This window comes from Grampus griseus (assembly GCF_964374135.1).
Source record: "Grampus griseus genome assembly, chromosome: 4".
Classification (NCBI taxonomy): domain Eukaryota; kingdom Metazoa; phylum Chordata; class Mammalia; order Artiodactyla; family Delphinidae; genus Grampus; species Grampus griseus.
The window spans coordinates 12,003,145-12,027,966 of record NC_138997.1 but is presented as its reverse complement, the minus strand read 5'-3'; the positions used below and the strand labels follow the sequence as shown (position 1 = coordinate 12,027,966).

At 35.6% G+C, this 24,822-nt stretch overlaps 1 protein-coding gene across 3 annotated transcripts in view; it reads right to left on the bottom strand.

The window, feature by feature from the left end:
- Positions 1–24,822, bottom strand: part of GRID2 (glutamate ionotropic receptor delta type subunit 2) — a gene marked incomplete at both ends in the record, with an annotated part of 1,377,541 nt that overhangs the window by 342,733 nt on the left and 1,009,986 nt on the right. The gene's annotated exons all lie outside the window — the stretch shown is intronic.

Genomic DNA, 24,822 nt, shown 5'->3' with positions numbered 1-24,822 from the left:
AGCTTTCACAGAATGCCTGTAGTTTATCAATCTAAGTGCATTAGCATGAGGATCCATAGACCTGCTTACAGAAGAGTGTTTCAGTGGTTGATAATTTTCATATTAGCAAGGATTTATTCACATCACTTGTTGGGTTATTAGATAATAACTTGATAATCCTGAATTTGTATTCAGTCACTTAAAAATATCTCACGCTAATTGCTTAGTTGAGTTACAACACTGCAACTTGCAGATTTTGTAGCTAATTCCCATATTTAGTAAGTATTCAATATTGTTTGCTAGTGATAGAGTTTGGAAAAAAGCATCTGACATTTTTGATAGGTGCAAGCAACAAGCTCTACTGTCAAGGCTTTACTAAGGGCTGTTTAGAGGTTTCAATATGCACGACTTCACAGAATGAGGGGATGGCCAAAACTAGGCATGAGTCACTGGAAATTCCTTACGATTCTACTCACATATGTGGCTCAAAGACATTAACGAGAGAATGAGAATATTTCTTAGTGACCTGTTTAAAAATTTTTTCCCCATAAACTGTGCTCCTGGCTGAAGCAAACAAACACTGTCTTTATGCACAGTGTGAGCTTATATTTTGCTTGGGGATGACACATTCCACTGCGATATATGCAGAATTAATGACTATGACTGTCCTTGGAAAAGCCTCGCTATTTTTATAGAACATATACGAATATTAGAAACGACTACAAGTTAAAAAAGGCAAAAGGTATGGAGGCTGTTATTAAAAAGATATCAAAACACCAGGACAGGAAAACAAAACTGAGGAACATCAGGGGAGGAATAAACAATCTAGGTGCTATAAAAGCAAAAATATCTGAGTTGAATGGAGAGAAGAAAAGCTCGTCACAGGGATATGCAATGAAAACATTGTTAAAAGGGCTCCTGCAGAAGGATTTTATGGAGCAACAAAGATTTAGAAAACGTTGCACTAAACTTACCTTTTAAAATCTTTGCTTAAATATTTTTACCAGACAATAAGATTCAAATTATAAGTAAACAAAAATATTTAGTCATTCTAACTTCCTAAAGCCATATCTTACATATTATTTCTGATTCCTATTTTGTAAGCAATTATTTAAGTGATAAAAACACTTTAAATTGAACATAAAGTTAAAGCTATTAGTATGCGAGAAAGTTCATTTTCACAATAAAATGTTCGCTTTTGTACATTCCTTTATGATCATGAAATGGCTACATTTTAGTGACTTAACGGAGGGTGGCAAAACAAAATAAAGATGTTCATTTTGTTTTCGCGAGAATCTGAATAAGATGCTGTAACTGGGAGTACAAGGTCATCAAGGACAACAGGCAGTCACAGCAATCCTAAGTACATTCATTAGTTCTCATTTATTGGTTTTGCCTAGCATGCATTTGAAAATACATTTTTAGGAGGCTAAGATTCTTACAGACCACAGGGTTACCGCATACAAACTTAGAACTACTAGGCTTTTGGTTTGCTTTCTGAATATGAGTGCTGGATAATATTTTCTGTGTATTTGGTCCAAGTCTTCATTATTTTGCTAAATTTAACACCCAAGTGAATCTTACAAGGGCACAGCCACATGCAAGAGTCAACTCTATTCCATAAATATTGTCAAAAGTTTACCAGTGCAGAGTACTTTGTAAATGCAGTTATGTCAAGGAAAACTATCATGGGTATGTTTTGAGCTACAGCACATCACAGCTGCGAGGAGTGACTAGCTCTACCAAATGTCAGAAGTCTATAAAATATTTAACTGAAGAACTTGGTAAAATTTGACTTCAAAATGATGATAATGTTTACAAACTCTCTGGTTGATACAGTCATATTCCTGTAAAAATGTTGTCAAGAACAGTAATGTTAATAAATGTCAGCAGAGCTTTATGATATGACAGTCTATGTCAGCATATAAAAACATTTAATAAATGTAAACTGAAGCTAATTAAATATCAGAATTCAATGAAAAGCCATTTAAAATTAAACTTGGGATGTTTAGGGCTAGTGGTATATGCATCCAAAATAATATTATTACAGGAAAATAGCAGAAATTCAGATTATTTATTCAGTCATTCAAGTGTTAATGCCAGGCACATGCTATGAATACAACAGTGAACAAAGCAAACAATAAACAAACATCTCTGTCCTGCTAGACCTACGTTCTAATGGGAGTGATGGACAAGAAACAAAATAAGTAATATATATGTTATGTCATATGATGATAAGAACTGTGGGGGGGAAATTAAACAAATGAGAACAAAGAGCATAATGAGAAAGGGTTGTACCTTCAGTTAGGAAGAGCCTCTGCAGAAAGAACACTTCAGACTGAAGAGAGAGTTAAGTGCAGATGTGTCAGGCAGGAATCTCGCTGACATGATTGAGAGACAGAAGGGAAAGTAGTGTGGCGGGAACTGTGGGAGCTAGGGTCAGATAGGAAATGTCTGAGAGGTAATGGGTGTGTGTCTGGTGGAGCTTAAACAGTACCTTTAAGCCCCTGTGATGACTTCTGCTCTTACTTCAACTGAGATGGGCAGCCTGATGGGCTCTGAGCAGAGGGGGTTGTGATCTGCTGTGTTCTAACAGTTTTCGAGACGGTTGATAGTTGCTATTGACAAGAGACTAGAGGGGCAAGGACAGAAGCTAGGAGAGCAATTAGGAATCCTTTGCAATAAACCAGTGAGCTAGGCAGTGAAATGGATATGATGAGAAGTTACTGGATTCTGGGTATATTTTGAAGGTAGAACTGATGGGATTTCACTGATATATAGATGTGGGGTTATCAGTACTTAGTGAGAAGTGATGGAATGCTATGCTTCTGGAAATCCTCAGTGGAGGCCTCAGTCTTGAGAAGAGTATGGACTTCTGAGATTCTCCCTGAATGTTCTTTCTATTTGGTGTATGCATCATAATTCTATTAGAGGGATTAAAACTTTCAATCAGTAGACCAAAGTCCTCAGGGCGAATATTCAATACAGAATCAAAGACAATATTTTGAAAAAACCTACCATACAGAATACAAAATTAATACACATTCAAATTTAATAGAAGGAAAACGTGTACTTTCTTTTTTTCCTGCACATTTGTGACTCACATAGTCAGTTAAAAGAGAAATAATATTTATCAGAAGAAATAACAATCATTAAAATCATAATCTTTAATGCTTAAATTTTAAAAGGACAAAGTTCAATACCAAACATTAAGAGTGAATTATTTATTTTTGTTCTCTGAATATACCTTTGGGAAATACAAATTTTAAAAAGATGAATTATTTATAGCTCATTGGATTGGCAAGGATGAAAAAGAATGTTAATGTTTATCAGCAAACTTTCTTATATACCACTTATATAAGAGGTATAAGTTTGCTTATATGAGGAAGCAAACTTTCTTATATACCACTTATGTGAGTTAAATATGGGACAACCTTTTAAGCACACAAATTCACAGTCGGAAAGGAAACACTTTTAAATTTTTGTGTTATTTTCTTTTGGTAATTTTACAACTAAGGAGGTAATCATAAATGAGCACAGGTATGTATCTAAAAGAATGTTCATTGCAAATTCTCTAGTGAGAACTTGAAAACAAACTAAATGCCCGACAACTAGGGATTGCTTTCTATAAAATCTCTATGATAGACTATTAAACAGCACATTCAGCTGTCAACTTCAGTGTCTTAATGCCCTGTTAAATAGTTATCTGCTCAGAATTGGGCCACAGGAGGGTTTTTTAACAAACTAAGAGGAACATTTTAAAGTTTGGGATTGGTTTGTTTTTGTTTGTCTTATAGAGAGATTCAAAACATCACTGTAAAAACATTACTTTCATTTGCATTCCAACATTATTTCAGGAAATGAGACATGGAAATGTTGAGTTTCAGTTGGCATTCTGGGAATTATATACAACCCTGAATAAATTAATGGAAGTTTGAGGCAACTGTAAACATAATTCATTAAGCAGCTGAAAAAAACTACTGATCACATCTGCTGTATAACAAAGGATATTTATTTACATTAAAATATTTATTTACATTAAAAATATTCACATGTATTTTATATATTTTATCTTACTACGTGAAGTAAGTCAGAGAGACACAAATATCATATGATATCACTTATATGCGGAATGTAAAAAAAATGATACAAATGAACTTATTTACAAAACAGAAACAGATGCACAGAATTAGAGAATGAATTTATGGTTACCGAGGGGAAGGATGGGGGGGGAGGGATAGATTGGGAGTTTGGGATTGACATGTACACACTGCTATATTTAAAAACAGATAAACAGCAAGGACCTACTGTAAAAATAAATCAAAAATATATTCATATGTATTTTGCTGAATGGGAAGAAATTATACAAAACTATTTATGAGTATGGGTGCCTTAGTCAATTCAGGCTGCTATAACAAGTTACCAGAGACTGGGTGGCTTCAAGAACAAACATTTATTTCTCACAGTTATGAAGGCTAGGAAGTCCAAGATCAATGTGCTGACAGATCCCATGTCTGATGAGAGCTTGCTTCCTTTGTCTCACATGGCAGTGAGCAAAGATATCATCTTTCTCATGTCTCTTCTTTTTTATTTTATTTAATTTATTTTTTTATATAGCAGGTTCTCCTTAGTTACCCATTTTATACATATTAGTGTATATTGTAAGGGCACTAATCTGATTCATTAGGGCTCTACTCTCATTACCTACTTACTGTAACTCCAAGGCTCCACCTTCAAATACCATTGCATTGGAAATTAGGCTTTAACATATAAATTTTGGTGGGACACAAATATTCAGTCCATAGGAGTGTGCACTTTTAAAATTTGAAAAAAAAGTAATAATAATAGCAGCAAACATCCATATAGGACTTACTGTGTGGTGGGCACTTTCAGATGCTTTTTGTATATTTATGCTATCCTATGAGTTTAGAATCATAATTATCTCTGTTTTTATGGATAAAGTAACTAGGTTTTTTTTAGCTAGTAAGTGACAGACACTGAAATATTAGTAAGTTTTTGAAGGAGAATATGGATGATTTTGTTAATTTTCATTTTCCATGTTTTCTAAGTTTTTGTCATCGACTACGTAACACTTGTATCAACACTTGTTGAATAAATGAGTCTGAAGCATGAGGGAGAGGTCAGGGTTGGAAATAAAAATTTGTTTACAATTTTCAAGAAAGTAAATGAAATCATTCAGAGGTAAAGTATAGAAAGGGTTAGGGATGGAATTCTGGAAAAAGAGACTCCAATGAAGGAGGCAGAAAGAATAGAGGTCAGAAGTAAATGAGGGGAAGACATGGTTGGAGGATGCAAGAAAGGACAGTTTCAAGAAGGAACAAGATGCTGTAGATTTCAATGCAGGTGAGAGGTCCAGACAGATAAGGCCTGGAAACATCCATTTCATTTGTCAGGTAGGAGATCATGAAGACCTTTTGCAAAGCAGTTTCTCTGGAGAAGTCAAAATAGAAACCAATAGAAGCTAGTGGTGTGAGGATAAAAATAAATGATGAAGTGAAGATAGAACTGAAGTCTGAGACATTTGCATTAGAAAGAATTAGTAGAATAAAGAGCATTCAGGGTCAAAGAATGTTTTTCATCCAAAGCATGTTTTCAGGCTAAGGGAGGAAGCAAATAAAAAATAGCAACAACAACTACTACTTACATTTTGCCTGTCATCATCCTTATCACTTTACATTAATCACCTCATTTAATTCTTGGAATACTCTGGTATTGCTACTGTTTCACAAATGTTCTCATTGTGTCACAAATGAGAGACCTGAGATTTGGGGATAGAATAGATAACTGAGCTTATAAACTAGTAAGAAAGATTGAAATTTGAATCCAGTGTTTGATGCTAAAGTCTGTATTCTTTTTCTTTTTTATTATTGAAGTATAGTTGATTTACAATGTTGTGTTAGTTTCAGGTGTACAGCAAAGTGATTCAGTTATATATATAAAAATGTGATTCTTTTTTAGATTCTTTTCCATTATAGGTTATTACAAAATATTGAGTATAGTTAGTTCCCTGTGCTACACAGTAGATACCTATTGTTGGTTACCTATTTTATATACAGTAGTGTGTATATGTTAATTCCAAACTCCTAATTTGTCCATCTCCCCCTTTCCTCTTTAGTAGCCATAAGTTTGTTTTCTATGTCTGTGCATCTCTTTCTGTTTTGTAAATAAGTTCATTTGTACCTTTTTTTTTTTTTAAAAAAAAGATTCCACATATAAGCTATATCACATATTTGTCTCTCTCTGGCTTACGTCACTTGGTATGATAATTTCTAGGTCCATCAATGCTGATGCAAATGGCATTATTTCATTCTTTTTATTGGCTGAGTGATACTCCATTGTATATATATACCACATCTTCTTTATCCATTCATCTGTCCATGGACATCTAGGTTGCCTCCATGTCTTGGCTATTGTGAATAGTGCTGCAATGAACTTTGGGGGTGCTCAACATTGCTAATTATTAGAGAAATGAAAATCAATACTACAATGAGGTACCACTTCATTCTGGCCAGAAAGGCCATCATCAAAAAGCCTACAAACAATAAATGCTGGAGAGGGTGTGGAGAAAAGGGAACTCTCTTGCACTGTTGGCGGGAATGTAAATTGGGTACAACCACTATGGAGAACAGTATGGAGGTTCCTTAAAAAACTAAAAACAGAACTACCATACGACCCTGCAATCCCACTCCTGGGCATATATCGGGAGAAAACTATAATTTGATAAGATAAAGCCTGTATTCTTAGAAGTTAATTTAGACTGCCTGCATCAGCATTTGGGTATGTATGTGTGTTTGGGGTTGGGTAGGAGGTTCAGAAACTACATGGTATATAAAAGAGAAAGAACTTGGGCTATAGTCTTTTAACACATGGTAGTATCAAAATCAATCTCTTCTGTCTCTTTGTCCACTCTATATCTCCTTTTCTATTCTAAAGTAGAACTATTTATACTTTCTTCTTCTTCCAAGTCACACTTCAACTTTAGTCAGCATATTGATGGGATTACAGTTTTGGCATAAAGATTATGTTAAAGTGAAAACACAAAATCTTATCTGAACTTCCCTTATCTGAATAAAGCAGAGCCTCCAGAAGATGCAGCTGCCATTAAACCTATTCACAGGGAGGGAGTTTCCTGCAAATTCCTGGAAGGAGACAGTCTACTTGTTCCCATTAGCGTGCACAAAAAAATCCAACAACAACAGACCCTTCCTACTTTCCCTCTGAAGCCCTGAACTCCACCTCCGCCCCTCTTGTTAAGCTGGTATATAAACCTTTACCTTTGTCTGGATATTCAGCAAGTTACTCATGACTAAATTACTAAGTGACTTCCATGTGCATGTGTAAATAAACCTTGACTTTCTTCCTATTGTCAGTTAATTCACAGGCCCCTAAAAGTATGAACCTAAAAGGGCAGAGGAAAAGTTTTCCTCCCAACAGTACCAAGCGGGTTTCCTGAACGAAGACAGTCTTTTCCTTAAAAACACATCTGGAGATAACAAGGTACATAATAATTTTGCTAACCCCACTCCATACCCTTTGTCAAAACTGCACTCACTATTTCTGCCACTGACCCGCCTGATCTGAGGTTTTAAGAATAAGGTGACAGGTTTTCTATTTCCAGTGAGCTGAATGCTTTCTGAAGGATATGCTTTTTTCTTTTGATTTTATTACGAAGCACAGTGGGAAATTTAAAAGATCTCCTGCATAGAGGGCAGAAACAGAAGCGTAGAAAGCGGAAAGGTGCTGATATTTAAAAGCAAGAAACAAATCTGGGGGGATTTACAGAAGGTAGAGAAGTCTGAGCTTAAAGCTGCAAAGACCATATTCTGTGTTTCAAAAATTAGTAAGTGTATAAAAGAAGATTACTACAAGTTATTCAAATTAATAAAAGGCATTTAAAAATAACTTCTGTGCTAGCTCTTATCAGGATTTTAGATATGGACTACAGTACTGAATTAATTATGGGGACACATATTAAGGAATTAGAGGGAGGTTTACTGAAAAATGTAAAGATGTATGAAACTTCTTCCCATCACTATATTTTACTGCATAATAGATTGGAATGTTTAGCATAAAACCAGTCGTAACACTTACTCTCATGACATCCTTCACTGGATGGAGCAAACGTCACTTAGACTGAAAAAGCATTGAGCATTGGTCCATTTATCCTTACATTCTTCAGCAGGTACTCTAGGAGTATTCCCAAACGTAACATTACGTGTATAGAAAAGCATCTTAGTTCTTTGGGGCTGATGACCAAAGGTCATTCTTTTTTTTTTTTTTTTTTTTTTTTGCGGTACGCGGGCCTCTCACTGTTGTGGCCTCTCCCGTTGCGGAGCACAGGCTCCGGACGCACAGGCTCAGCGGCCATGGCTCACGGGCCCAGCCGCTCCGCGGTATGTGGGATATTCCCGGACTGGGGCATGCACTCGTGTCCCCTGCATTGGCAGGTGGACTCTCAACCACTGTGCCACCAGGAAAACCCTCAAAGGTCATTCTTAAAATTTTGAAAGGACCCATAAAAAAAAAAAAGGTGAGATATTTTTCAAACTCTTTGTTCTTGATAAGTGATCACTTTCTTATTCCCTTTGACTTCTAAAAAATTAAAAGACCTTGCTTTCAAATGCTAATCAGTTGCTTCTTTATTCCCCAGTAGACTTCAGACCATTCAGCCTCAATACTTCATTTTCTTGAGTGTTTTATTGACCATGGTCTTGGAGATTACATTTGGCTCAGAGCAACACAGCAGCTTGTTATTTTTAATTGAACTGCAGAGTACATTATTCTACGTAAGAATCAATGGGAAAAAAAATTAGTGCAAACATTTCATTTTCCCGTTTCATGCCACTAGCAATGGGTGGAAATAAAAAGAAGAAAAGGAAAAAAAAAAAAACCCACCTTCAAACCTACCAAAAAAAAAAAAACCCCTAAAAAATGTAAAGTTCATTTCCTCATGCTAACTTCCATCACACAGAGAAACTGAAATTCTTTGCTCCAAGTTTTAAAACATGCAAGAATCACAAATCCACCTTTCAGCATTATGGCCTTTTTGTTTCCAGGTTAAAATAATTAATACACAGTTTACGTGGAGATGCTGTGAAAAGATACCTTAAAATCCAAACCTCTTTGTATTTCGACTGATCATTAAAAAACCCAAGGGGTGTATTCTGAAAGAGTATGCATTTGCCTTCCTTTCCTTGACCAACTTTTCCATTTCCGGGGCCTCCATCGGTGTGGTGGTTCTCTCCTTGACTGCTTCCTACCTCCCCAGAGGGAGCTGACTTTTAATAGCTGTTTGTGCTCTGGAAGCTGACAGATGAGTAAGCTATTCCCACGTTGGGTGCTTTTTAGAGGCATCTTTTCTCATTTCAGACCACACTAGAGTCCCATTTAATGCAATGGATAGTGACTTGATGAATGATCCCCTATTGGTCAAACTTGTTACTGTGCCTTTGAAAGAATCCAAATGCCACTTGAGGCCTGGTTTCCTCACTGGTAAGGCTGCCATCTGACTCCTTAGCTCTTTGAGAGGCACTGAGAAAGCATACAAGGTTTTCTCAAAATTTATTTCCTTTGTAAAATGAAATCTAACTGTTACATTTGAATTAAAAACATTGGTTTTCCCGTCTGATTGGGACGATTTCTAAAGATATAAGCAAGGACAACTTTCTGTGACTTTTTTTTGCATCTGTTTACCCAATGCTAATTTATGTCAGCTGTAAACATCAACAAAATCAACATGCTACTGGAGTTCAGAAGTGGCAAATGAATATGCATCTTCCTAATGAAAAGCCGAACCTTTTAAGAGGTCAAAGCAACATAAGAAACACTGATAGAGCAAGACGTGTGGGAGTATGCTACTTTATGTGTTTGCTCATCTAAATGTTAATTACTACATAATTCAAAGGTGAATACATGCTTTTCATATACCCTTTTAAAGTCTTGGTATAATAAGATCCCCCCAAAATGAAACCTTTCTCAAAAGTCTCTGTTATTTTAAACCTATGTCCCCAGTACATGTCTCATTAGAAATAAATTATGACAAAGTTGTGAAATAAAGGTTTATATCTTTAGTTGGTAAAAAAAAAAAAAAAAAAGGGAACTGATATGCTTTTTGTCCTTCTTCCCCCAGCATTGTACAGTTTCTCTGGATGTATGTATGATCTATTACTCAGCCAAGACTCAAAATGACCCCTATGTCATTCTGACCCCCTTCCTGCAAGTATTCTCCTCCAAATACCAACCTCCTCAGCTTTCACAAACTTTGATCTCTAACTTCTCAACTCAGTAAAGCTGACAGTCTGTTTTGGATCTATATGCGTGGGCCTCCAATCTGGAAATTGCCATCAGCCAAAGATCTGGGGTGATTGTTGGAATCATTTCGTTGTTTCCAACCTTTAGGAATCAAAATCCTTATTTACATATTGACCAATGTCTGAAAGTTATTTTCCATACTTTGCTCAATTTTCTAGTTGTTGGCAATAGGAATTTAGTCCTGTTCTTGTCACCATCATGTCAAGCAAGACAAACAAGGATTCAATGCTTATTTTTGCCACAACTGTAACTTGAAGTTATTTAACTAGCTCTAAGTCTCAGCCATATCAACAAAACACAAATAATAATCTTGAGGGCTCCATGAAGATTAAAACACCAAGAATAATAAGTGTGCCCTAAATGGTGGCTGGTAACATTATCTGTAAGATTTAATGGCTCTTAATTCATTAATATATTCCTTTGTAACTCTAAAAAGTAAAATCTGTATCAGAAGCATTTCTCTAGTTTTCATATTTATACTTATATTTATTTCTGAGGAATTATATATAGAACTGGTTTTGTTAACTATGCCAAAACTACTGCATTAGCAAAAAGTAACTTAAAACTTCAAGGTCACCTTAACATTGGGATTTCTTTCCAATGCAATGCTATATGATATTGGCTAGAATATTGCAGAGGTTATGGAAGTCAACATAGACCTACTGTTTCTACATCTTTGAATTTGCAAATGACTATGTCAATATCTTTCTAAACTTCTAGAGACAAGTAGTAACTCTATTTTTCAGAAGTAAATTATATAACACATCTCTGAAACATTTATTCACTGTTTAGTCTGAGAATTCAGGTTTCATCTTGCAAAAGGAAAAAAAGTTGGGTCATGCACGGTTAGCTCGGTCCAACAGCGATATTCACATGTCTGCATGACAGCTATCATCTTAAGAATTGGTGTGATGAGAAAGAATAAGAAATTGTCAAGCCACTGTCATGCATCAATTCTCATGATGATTTTATTCACTCAGCATTGAAGTGAACACATATGCCAGTGTTGCTATGAATTACATTGTTTGCATAGGCTAGTCTTCCTCAAGTGTCTGTTTATAAAAATCACATTTTCCCCTTTTCTCTCACACAAGGTGGGTACCAGCAGCAGAACAGACAACAAAATATGTATACCATACAGAGCTATGTGTACAGATTATACTGTTTCAATAATAAAGATGAGAAACATTTTACCTAATCTTCAGTCTAGATCAGGGTCTCAACGATGGTGTTTTTAACTTGATGCATGTTATCTAAATTATGTAATGCTAACCTTATTCTCACAGAAAATTTCTATTTAAATTGTCTCTGAAGGAGCTCTTTAAAAAGAATACCTAAAACACAGGCTGCATTTCAATTTCGTTTGCTTCAGGTGATACTCCAGTTTAGTTATAGGATACTTTAAATTCTTGATGTCTGCATACTTTTGTGTATACTCTTTACACTGTTGGATATTCCTTCCCTTTTATCTAGGCCTTGATAATCCCTGCCTATGTTTCAAAACTAATTTGTGTCACCCTTTAAGCCTTTCCCACTGCCCTACACATTCGATAGATGCTTCTTTTATGTTCTCCTTTAACACCCTGTGCATAATAAGAACTAACGCCTACGTACAGCACTTCCTATGTGCCAGGCTCTGTTAGAAGTCCTTTCTTCTTTGCATTTATTAGTTCCTTTAATTTTCATAGCAGCTCTATGACATAGATAATGTTGTTATCTCCATTTTGAAGATGAAGAAACAGAATCATAAAGAGTTTAAATACTTGGCCTAAATTCACAGATAGGAGACCTGGAGATTGAAATATAATCTCGTTCCAGACTTGTTTTTTTTAAATACCTTCATTGAGATACAATTCACATACCATATAATTCACCCATTCAAAGTGTACGATTCAGTGGCTTTAGTACATTCACAGACATGTGCTATTATCACTGTAATCAGTTTTAGAACATTATTACCCCCTAAAGAGATCCAGTTCCCATTAGCCATCATTTCTCAAACCCCTAATCTCTCCCAGCCTTAGACAGCCACTCATCTACTTTCTGTCCCTATACACTTGCCTATCCCTGACATTTCATATAAATGGAGTCATATAATATGTGATCTATTGTGACTAGCTTCTTTTAATTAGCATATTTTCAAGGTTCATCAATGTAGCATGTTATCAGTGCTTCATTTCATTTTATTGACAAATAATATTCCATTTTATAGGTATACCACTCTTCTTCCAATCATCAGTTGATATACATTTGTTTCTATTTTTTGCTATTATCAATAAAGCTGCTATGAACATTTGTGTGCAGGTTTTTGTGTGGACATACATTTTCATTTCTCCTGGGAACATACCTAGAGTAGAATTTCTGAGTTGCACAGTAAGTTTGTGTTTAACCATTTGAGAAACTGCCAGACTGTTTTCCAAAGCAGTTGCACTATTTCACATTCCCACCAGAAACATACAAAAGTTCCAATTTCTCCACAACTGTGCCAACACTTGTTATTATCTGTCCTTTTGATTTGTAGCCATCCTAGTGGGTGTAAAGTGGTAGCTCATTGTGATTTTGATTTCCATGACGGCAAATTGTATTGAGAATCTTTTCATATGCTTATTGACCATTTATATACCTTCTATAAAAAACTGTCCAGATCCTTTGCCTATTTTTAATTGGTTTATTTTTTTCACATTGAGTCATTATTATAACTTTATTTTTATATGTACTAAATACAAGTCCCTCATCAGACACATGATCTGCAAATATTTTATCCCATGCTGTGGGTTGTCTTTTCATTTTTTTTTGGATTCTGTCCTTTGGGACATAGACATTTTTAATGTTAATGAAATCTAATTCATTTATTGTTTTTTTTTGGTTGTTTGTGCTTTGAGTGTTATATCTAAGAATCCATTGCCAAAATAAAGTCACAAAGATTAACATCTAATGTTTTATTCTGAGAGTTTTATAGTTTTAGCTTGTACATTTAAGTCTAGGATACATTTTGAATTAATTTTTGTACATGATTTGAGATAAGGGTCTAGATTCATTCTTTTGCATGTGGACATCTGGTTGAATAGACTATTCTTTCCCTGATTGAATGATCTTGACACATGTTGAAAATCAATTAACCATAGATATATGGGTTAATTTTGGACTCTCGATTCTATTCTACTGATCTAAACGTCTGTTCTTGAACCAGTATGATTACCATAGCTTTTAGGTGTTTTGAAACTGAGAAGTGTGAGTCTTCCTACTGTTCTTTTTCAAGATTTTGTGGGTCTGTTGTTTCCTTTTCTTTTTGTTTTTTTTCTACCTATTCTGATTTTCTTGCAGTTCCATGTGAATTTTAGGATCTGCTGGTCATTTATGGCAAAACAAAAAAGTCAGATAGAATTTTGATAGAGGTTTCATTAAATCTGTAGTTCTGTTTGGAGAATATTGCCATCTTTACAATACTGAGTCTTCCAATCCATGACTATAGGCTATCTCTCCATATATTTAGGACTTTTTAATTTCTTTCAACAATGTTTTGTAGCATTCAGTGTACAAATATTGAAGTTGTTCTGTTAAGTTTATTTTTATTTATTTTATTCCCTTTGATATATTTAAATGAAAATGCGTTTATTAATTTCTTTTTTGGAATTTTCATTGCTAGTGTGCGAAAATACAATTGATTTTTGTAAATTGATCTTGTACGCTGCAAAGCAGTTGAACTCATTTATTAACTCTAGTCGTGTGTGTGTGTGTATTCTTTAGGGTTTTTTAAATGCAAGACCATGTCATCTGTAAATAGAGATAGTTTTACTTCTTCCTTTCTAATCTCATTCCTTTTACTTAATTTTCTTGCCTAACTGGGCTGGCTAGAACCTCCAGCACAATGTTGAACAGAAATAGCGAGAACTGACGTCTTTGTCAGTTTTGACGTCTAAGGTCAGTCTTTGTTACTGACCTTAGGGGTTTAGAGGGGTTTTCAGTATTTCACCATTAATATGATGTTAGCTGTGGGTTTATAGATGCTCTTTATCAAGTTTAGAAAATTCCTTCCCTTCTATCACAAGACTGTTGACTGTTTTTTTAATCATGAAGGGGTGTTAAGATTTTATTAACTGCTTTTCCTACATCTGTTGAGCTGATCATGTGGGTTTATTCCTTTATTTATTAATATGGTATATGAGATTGATTTTCATAAGTTGAGCCAACCTTGTATTCCTGGGATAAAATTTACTTGTTTATGGTGTATAGTCCTTTTCATATATTGCCAGATTCAGTTTTCTAGCATTTTGTTGAGGATGTTTGTGTCCATATTCATGTGTGTCATATTCATTATGGTCATTAAGCCATAAGCTCCACTAATTACTGATTGATTGCTTTACTGTTTTCAAAAATTCCCTGGGTTTGCTCAGTAGTTTGAAGAAAATAAATTTTGGTAGGGGTCATTTTTGGAGTTAATCTTTAAAATTTAGTCTGACCTCAGGAAGGATATCCTTAGCTATCTCTTTTTTCTGGTTTTCTCTGGTGAGCTCTCTGGTTTACGATTTAGCTTGTTTCTTTTAATTAAGAGGAGCCATAGACTTGAACTTCCCCATGCTCTGTTTCAAATAACTGAAGAATGTTTAACGGCTCTCTTTTCTTGTGGACTGCCTCTCCCTTGGACAAAGTCTTTGTGCTACAACTCTGGGTACTGAGTTGGGTGGCAGCCTCTGGTCTTCTCCATTTACCTCAGTTGGCATGGAACTGCCCTTGGAGCAAGCTGGAGTGATGGCAATCAAGGCCCCAGTATTCTAGGTCTGCCACACCTGGGGTTGAGACTGCATCCTATGGGTCAGAGCTGGGTGAAGAAAGGGAGCCCACAAACCCTTGGTCACACTCACCAGGAATTTAGCCTTTTCAAATTTCATTTGGATGGCAAGAAAAATCCTAGCAGCCTCCAGCTGAGATAACCCTTAACTGGAAACTTTTAAGGGAGAATAAGCCCTGTCTTCTTGGCCAGACCTACTTGGACTGGAGCTTCCATCAAGCTGAGTAAGGCAGAAAGTGAGGTGGAAGCGGAAGGAGCAAGATGAGGCTGAGACACTATGGACTCCTGTTGTTTTTATTGAGTTTTAGTAGATTTTCTTGATTAAGTGTTACTTCATTTTCAGTATGCCCTTAGGAAATTTCCAGAGACTTTAAATGGTTTATATTTATTTACTTACTTATTTAGTTAGTTAGTTTTTGCCCTGTTGCTTATTTTGCTAGGGAGTGGGTCCATGGAACTTCTCACCCTGCCACCTCAGAAGTGGAACTCCTCCAGGGACAGTGTTCTTTATCACAGTGTTATATCGTGTACTTCCAATGTGGTAGTTATTACATGGCACTTAATGGATTTTATTGAGAATTTTAGCTTAGTTTATTTAAGACAGTATCCATGGGAAATGTCCTCTGCCAGATCTGTAATTTTTGCCTGGAGCTTTGAACCAAACTTTAGTGTTTATTAACACTTGAAAGGAGCCCTCTTCAGACACTGCTGTGGGAGCTATAAGAGATGGCCACCAACTCCCTTCCCATATCCTTGATGTGAGTGCCTACCAGGAGAGCCTCTTATCAAGCTCACTCTCCCAGCCCCTAAATTTGCCTCTAGGTTCAGGAGACTCAAAGGCTGAGACTCAGGAAAGCTTAAAGCTCTGTAGGGGTTCAAAATGCTGAAGGTCTCCAAGTAGCAAAAACGTGGACAATGTCCTTAGCAAAAAACTAAGCAAAATGACATTTCAAGGCTGTTCTTAGTATATTTCCTAGTTATATATTAACATATAGAGTCTATTTAAAGCTAGCCTGAAACCAAACATGATTCCTATGAGACAATGTAATTGACATACCAGACTTTTAGAAATTTGTACAGTTTATTATTTGAATGTTCTTTTGTATCAGTTTTTTGTGTTATTTTTTCTCTAGGAAGCACCATCTTCACTAGGAGGAGAGTTGCTGTTGTTCTCATTAGCAGATTTTCAAATTAAAGTTAACAGTGAGTGGATTAAAAATCATGATTCTGTAGTTTATGTTTTGCTTGTCTGCCTTAGGGTCCTTTAAATAATTTCCCACAAAAATCTGAAGATTGATGACAATGATTAATTATGCCTTCATGATCACTCATGCTCATTTTATTCTTTTCTTTAGTTAATTTACACATCATTGTTCTACTCAGACATAATAACATCTTATATTTAGAAACACTCTGCACTTTACTAACTGCTTCCACATAGTTTAAGCTGTTTACACTCATAATAACCCTGTGGGGCCAGTTTTATTATTCCTCTTTTACAGACAGAAAAATTGAGGTTCAGAATAGCTCCCTGGCTCCCATAAGTTCAATGACCTATTAATTAGAAAAGGTGGAACTTGAACTGATGTCTTCCGACTATAAACCTAGTACTCTTTGCAGTATATGACAAATGGCTTTTAGTATGACTGTGTTGCAGAGAGAAGACTAGGTGGAGAAAAAGCAAGGAAACAGGTTGAAGTACTTCCAATAAGGAAATCAATTGCATATTATTTACTCTTTTGCTAAATGGTACATCCAGAAGAAACTAAGTACACTGCTCCACCTTATACTGACATAATTCATGGGAACATAAATTAGGAAGTATCAGTCCACATGGAAACAAAATATTGTGGAACAAAAGCCAAGCAATGAGTGCCCCTAAGACGAAGAGAATATTACATGATTCTATGATCTGTAACTTCTCACCAAATGTGAACTTGCTATTTAATAATATGAATGAATGATTCTTGATGTTTTAAATTAAAGCTTTCTACTTCTTTACCTTAAAAGCATGTAAGTCATTCCCTAGTAACAACTATGTCAAAGGATTTAATAATAGCATAATCCTTTGCCATCTCTTTTGGAAATTTAGACTTAGTAGATGGAAATTAAAGCATAAGGACTCCTAAGACTATTTATTCAGGCATAGTCTTGTGTCCTTCCTGTTCTTATTTGTGTAATTACATACAAAGTTCTTTATTTCTTTTCTTTCCCCTTTTTTCCCTCCTTCCTTCCCTCCATTTCTCTCTCTTTCTCTCTCTCTCTCTCACACACACACAGAGGCTATCAGAATATTTTAATTTGTTCATTCAACATATATTTACTGACCTGCTTCTATATACCTGATATTGCATGTGAAAACCAACTTGTGTTTTATTGGTATGCAGCTTAGAGGGGGGAGTCTAACATTAATGAAATAATTATAAAATAAAAACAGAGAGTTACAAATAGTTCTGAATGAAAGGACACAGTGAAATGAGAAATTAAATTGTCCTGTAAACCCACGAAGCTGGTCCTGGATGTCGCGGTTGAGATTAGATCATAAAAGACTGTGACATACGTTTCTCTTTCTATCTGTCTGTCTCTATTTTATCATTCTTTCCCAGGCCCCCCACAAGTGTATTTAATTCTGAGTCCTTCACAAGCAGGTCCTATTTTCTGATAGAGAACTTAATAATGTTGATAAAATAGTTCATGTGGAACTCCTTGAAAGCAGGGACTGTATCTTTTTAAATTTTGCCTCTCTGGGATTAGCACAGTGCTTAGCTGACAACACATGTTCAACAATAGTTATTGAGTCAAAGCCGATAGTTAGGGTGTACTATACAATACTGTTTTACCTTTCCCTGATCTCAGATAACATCTCCATTTTCACAGGGAAATAAGCCCTGCTAAAATAATTCCAAGAAGTGAGATTAATAGTAAGAAAATATTTTAGGAAAAAGAAAATGTTCTTAAAATGACGGCTCAGTAGGCACCTATCTGCTACACCCTTCTTATGGTGATTTGCTTGGGGAAATTCACCTTTCTCAACACAGAGTGTGGACTTTGCTTTATGTGGTATAGTTTTAATATAAGCTGTCTTGGTGTATTTTTTTTTTAACATCTTTATTGGAGCATAATTGCTTTACAATGGTGTGTTAGTTTCTGGTGTATAACAAAGCGAATCAGCTATACATATACATATATTCCCATATCCTCTCCCTCTTGCATCTGCCTCCTACCCTTCCTATCCCACCCCTCTAGGTGGTCACAAAGCACCGAGTTGATCTCCCTGTGCTATGCGGCTGCTTCCCACTAGCTATCTATTTTACATTTGGTAGTATATATATGTCCATGCCACTCTCTCACTTCGTCCCAGCTTACCCTTCGCCCTCCCCGTGTCCTTAAGTCCATTCTCTACGTCTGTGTCTTTATTTATGTCCTGCCTCTAGGTTCTTCAGAACCATTTTTTTTTAGATTCCAAGTATATGTGTTAGCATACGCTATTTGTTTTTCTCTTTCTGACTTACTTCACTCTGTATGACTGACTCTAGGTCCATCCACCTCACTACAAATAACTCAATTTCGTTTCTTTTTATGGCTGAGATATATATGTCACATCTTCTTTATCCATTCATCCGATGATGGACACTTAGGTTACTTCCATGTCCTGGCTATTGTAAATAGAGCTGCAATGAACATTTTGGTACATGACTCTTTTTGAATTATGGTTTTCTCAGGGTATATGCCCAGTAGTGGGATTGCTGGGTTGTATGGTAGTTCTATTTTTTAGTTTTTTAAGGAACCTCCATACTGTTCTCCATAGTGGCTGTATCAATTTACATTCCCACCAACAGTGCAAGAGGGTTCCCTTTTCTCTACACCATCTCCAACATTTATTGTTTGTAGACTTTTTTTTTTTTTGTAGACTTTTTGATGATGTCCATTCTGACCGATGTGAGGTGATGCCTCATTGTAATTTTGATTTGCATTTCTCTAATGATTAGTGATGTTAAGCATCCTTTCATGTGTTTGTTGGCAATCTGTATATCTTCTTTGGAGAAATGTCTACTTAGGTCTTCTGACCATTTTTGGATTGGGTTGTTTGTTTTTTGATATTAAGCTGCAGGAGGTGCTTGTATATTTTGGAGATTAATCCTTTGTCAGTTGCTTCATTTGCAAATATTCTGCCGCATTCTGAAGGTTGTCTTTTCCTCTTGTTTATGGTTTCCTTTGCTGTGCAAAAGCTTTTAAGTTTCATTAGGTCCCATTTATTTATTTTTGTTTTTATTTCCATTTCTCTAGGAGGTGGGTCAAAAAGGATCTTGCTGTGATTTATGTCATAGAGTTTTCTGCCTATGTTTTCCTCTAAGAGTTTTATGGTGTCTAGCCTTATATTTAGGTCTTTAATCCATTTAGAGTTTATTCTTGTGTGTGGTGTTAGGAAGTGTTCTAATTTCATTGTTTTACATGTAGCTGTCCAGTTTTCCCAGCACCACTTATTGAAGAGGCTGTTATTTCTCCATTGTATATTCTTCCCTCCTTTATGAAAGATAAGGCGACCATGTGTGCGTGGGTTTATCTCTGGGCTTTCTATCCTGTTCCATTGATTTATATTTCTGTTTTTTTTTCCAGTACCATACTGTCATGATTACTGTAGCTCCATAGTATAGTCTGAAGTCCAGGAGCCTGATTCCTCCAGCTCTGTTTTTCTTTCTCAAGATTGCTTTGGCTATTTGGGGTCTTTTGTGTTTCCATACAAATTGTGAAATTTTTTTTTCTAGGTCTGTGAAAAATGTGCCTTGGCATGTTTTCTATGAGTCTAGTGACATTTTTAGTTTAGATAGTAATTTTTTTCATTGCTATTACTCTCCTATATTTTTAAATTGGTTTCATTTCCTAGTGTTATTTCTTTTCTTCAGGAGGTATTCTTTAAAATAGTCTGTCTCTTTAAGATGGCTTCATGCTCAGTTTTGTTAAATGAAGTTTCCAGGAATATCCATTAACTTAATAAATTTTGTAAAGATACCATCCACATATTATTTAATCTAAAATGTTTTCAATTGCAAGATGCAAAAAAAAATTGTTTTACCTACAACTAACAAAGACAAAAAATGATGCCAATTTTAACTGCAAGAAGACATCAATTGAAAGATGCATCCTGATCCAAAGATATTAAAATATGAAAAACTGTATGTTTTTGAATTTATAAAATACAGAAAAAGCACCACCACAGCTCTACCATAAATTTCCAATCATATATGTATACAAAGTTATACAATTATGTTTATGGTAGTTTTAGGCAAAGGAATACTGCATTGTACACTATATTCAATGTAGAACAATGGCATTGCATTTTTTCAGAAATATTCTTAGCGCTGTATATGTCCTGCTAGAATGAAACTCCCCAAAGTCAGTATCTTTCTCTGTTTTCTATGTACCCCAAGCACCTAGAAAAAGATACTCAGTAAATACTTCTCAAATCAATTTATGAGTGAGTTCATCTTTCATCAGAGATGCAATGTGTCTGTTTTAGGCAAAACCAAATCAAGAAAATAAGAGTTATTTATCAGTGATCTCTTTCTAAATGCCAGTTTATGTTTTTCAGATATCTTGTACTTTTTCTTACAGGATAGCTTCTCAAATCTTTCTTTTCATTTGTTGCCAACTTCTTTCCATTTTATTTTCCTAAGTATTCATTATTATGATGATGAAATTTATAACTCAGTGATATTTCCAATAACTTTTGTGAATTACCATGAAAAAACTGAATGCCATAATTGGTCATTTATGGCTATCCATACTTGTACAACTTTAAAAGTGAAAAGGAAAAAAATGATCTTAATAAGTGCCTCATAGTAAGACACTTGGCCCACTTGGTAAGATGTAGAGATCAGCACACCAAATATGGAAACAGAGTTTAGCAGAGGGAATTTTATTCACATTCTTTCTTTCTTTTTCTCCATTTCTAAGACACTTACATGGCTTTGGTGATGGTTGACTATAAAGTCATCCTTATGTGATGCCATTTAAAAAATGTTCCTAAATTACTAATCCAATAACATTTGCAATCTCAATAGTTATATTTAATTTAAACCTAATATGAATTCGTTCTGATCCCAAAGACAGAATGTCAGAGGGCTAAGGACATGGCCACCGGAACCAGGATCTGTGGGCTTGAAACTCAACTCTGGCTCTTGTTAGTTATATGGACACAGAGATTTAATTAATTCTTTTGAGCCTTATTTTCATCCTTTAATGTAATCAGTGCATCTCTTGTAGAGTTTTTATAAGAATTAAATAAGTTAACACATGTAAAGTTCTTAACAGGTTTGATCAAATAAGAGATGCCGGTGATGGTTATTCCCGTTTCCCCTCCAGTCCCTCACTGCCCTGCTCTGTGACATGGAAAGCTGACCTTCATGGCCTTCATTACTTGGGTTCCCTTGCCCTCTGATTTCTGGTTGTATTTGCAATTGGAAACAATGGCAAGAGATGGAAAGATAGGAGAAGTGACATTGGGGTAACCTCCTCTCCATTTCCTCACTGCCTGAATGTCGTTTTGACACTGATTCTCCTTCTCCATCCTCTTCCCATAACAAAGGTCACAGCTACTATTTTATGATTTTTCTCCCATGGCTCTAGCTAGATCTGTTAATACTGCTCTCTCCCACGTCACATCAGTCTTCAGGGTTGTCAAGGCTTGCTGTGCATCTAGGCCCTGGCACTTCAACATCCTTGTTGACTTATTTAACCTTACTTAAAGTATTTGTTAATGATTCCTTTATTTAATTTTCTTCAATTAACCATTTGAATACCATTCACTTGCCCCTGGCATCATAAACAATATAGTGCTGAAATATTTAGTTTAAGATAAATATTAGATTACTTCCTTCAAGTCAATGAAATATCTTTAATAGTGATAGGAATAGGAGTTTCAAAACTTAGGTAAGAAAAATCAATTTTATGAACCCGTGTCATCGATAGCATAACTTTCCTAAGAAGTAAAGGGTGTGTGTGTGTGTGTGTGTGTGTGTGTGTGTGTGTGTGTGTGTGTGTGTGTGTGTGTGTGTGTGTGTGTGTGTGTGTGTGTGTGTGTGTGTGTGTCGGGGGTAAATACTTGGAATACAAGGGGGTTGTGTTTAGCTTGCTAAATCAAGTCCAATATAGACCAAATCTGAGTTTCAGGGTTTAGTTGACATTGTGATTTTAGAGTTGCTGGGTGGATTTAGGAAAGAGTGATTCTCAGTGTTGAGTGGAGGAAGCTTGCAAGGCCATGTAAGTAAGAGCTAGACCTGGAAAGGTGCTTGTAAGAAATAAATAAGAAAGTCATGGCTGGTTTCCATTCAAATAAGAATTACAGGAAGAGTCAGGAAGCCTGAGAAATTATTAAGTACAATGGCTGTATATTGTGGGAGTGTGAAAAGTGTAACAACCTTTTACTCAACTGGGCACCCAACTGATAAATCCATGTTGCACCACAGAAAACTTGGGGGAAAGAGACTGTTTCCATATCTTCATTCACTAGTCATATTCAGGATATGTGCTGGGCTAAGCTTGCAGGAAACAGACCATTCTGAATCATGAAGGTGAGACTGGGGCATGCAGGTATTAACACTGTGTGAGGCAGTACCATTTCAAGCACAAAACAGCAATCGTTCTGCTCAGCCTGGAAATGAATTTAAAATAATTGGTTCTGTGAAGCTTTCCCAGTAAAACTCACTTTCATCTTATTCAGAGTTAAGCATTTCCAACTATCAAGAAAATCCTATAGCTACCTCAATTTGCACACTTATCACAGTTGGAGGAGAGAGATTATAATGTTAAGAAGGCAGAAGTTGGGTTTCCCTGGTGGCGCAGTGCTTGAGAGTGCCCCGGTCCGGGAAGATCCCACATGCCGCGGAGCGGCTGGGCCCGTGGGTCATGGTCACTGAGCATGCGCGTCCGGAGCCTGTGCTCCAAAACGGGAGAGGCCACAGCAGTGAGAGGCCCGCGTACCGCAAAAAAAAAAAAAAGAAGGCAGAAGTTAAGAGATCTGCAGTCAGATCCTGGATTTGAATCCTCGTTCTCTCTGTTACTTCCTATCTGTATAATCTTCCACATTTATTTCAACCTCTGTATGTCTTAGTTTCTTCAACCACATTCTTAGGATCAGAATACTATCTATTTATTGTAAATACTGTGAGGACTGATTAAGATAACAGATGAAAAAGACTTAGTAGAGTATCTGGCACATAGTAAGTAATTAATAAATCTTAGCTGTTTCGTTACATGTGCTTCTCTCCAGTAAGATTCTTTGCACACCTTGAGGTATGAATATGCATATAAGATGGCTAACCCATTACCAAGTCTATCATATAGTAAGTACTAAATAAATATTTGTTTAATGACTAAATGCGATTAGCTTGCCTTGAAATATGAATGTCAAAGACAAAAGCAAAGCACATATACTGTCTTTTATTACAGTTTTCACCTGAGTTTCCATGTTAATCACTAGAGAAGAGACTATTACAGTTTAATGTACTTTAAATGTTTGTCTTTTTTTAATATTAGCACATCAGTGCCAATGCATATCTACACGTTTGAATACATACAGAAGCACATTCACAATTAAGTTGTCAAGTACTCATAATATAATTAGTTGCCAAACAGTAAAAATCTTATTAAAACAATAACTAAAAATAAATTATAGGCAGCAAAAAGGGAGGATAGATTACTCGTTTGAATTTCCTTTTATAGAGAATATCACAGATCCTTCTTTTAGACAATGAAATTATGTTGAGTCTGCTTAAATTGTATTAAACAATGTACAAAGGACAGCTATTGCTGTTATAAACCTTGATAAACATCTATTAGCATCAACATACCAAAAAAGACCATTTCTCCTGTTTACTAATTCTGCAATTTTTTTAGCCTATAAGAAAGACTTTTTCAAATTTAAAAACAAGTGGGCTTTTCTGAAAAAAACTGAAGTTAATAACTATGGATTATTCCGTTTTGAAACGTACTATAAAGTAGCACAAGGTTAATCACGTTGAAACAGGCAGGGAGAATACATGTCTTCATGTTTTATGGCTATTTAGATAGTACCCATGTGAGTATTTTACTGTTGAAGACTATTTCTTTTGACATCTTATTTTATTTGTGTATCATGTGAGAAAATAATAATGTATAGAATAATGAAAACAGTTACCATTTATTGCTTTTTATACCAAGTAAATGAATTTGTAATAAATGTTTCACATGTATAATTCCATGTAATAGCCACAGAATCACTAGATGATACGCTCTTTTAAGACAGAATCATATCTGTCCGTTTTAACCACCACTGTCCCCAGAAATCAGCACTGAGCTTGAATACGGTTGATAATAAATACTATTTACGAAACAACTGGATGATTTTTACTTTGAAGTAGGTCCTTCCCAGAAAAATATTCTTAGTCCGCTAATGTTTTAGTGTTACTGAATGTACTGTGTTTGATCAAATCTACCCTTATTTGGCATGGTTATCTTCATTTACATAGACCATAGGGCTTCAGTGAGAGAATGCCTGAGAGATAACTTCACTTTATCATGTGTAGGAAACTGTAGAAGGATGGAAATCTGGCCTAAAATGTCTAAGAAAGTTATGACAAAAGTACTGTAATTAAAGGAAAAGCCTGTAAAAATCTGATTCTGATCCACATAAATTGAAGGTTGGAAAACATGACCATTACAAATCCCTTAGAATGCACAGTCAG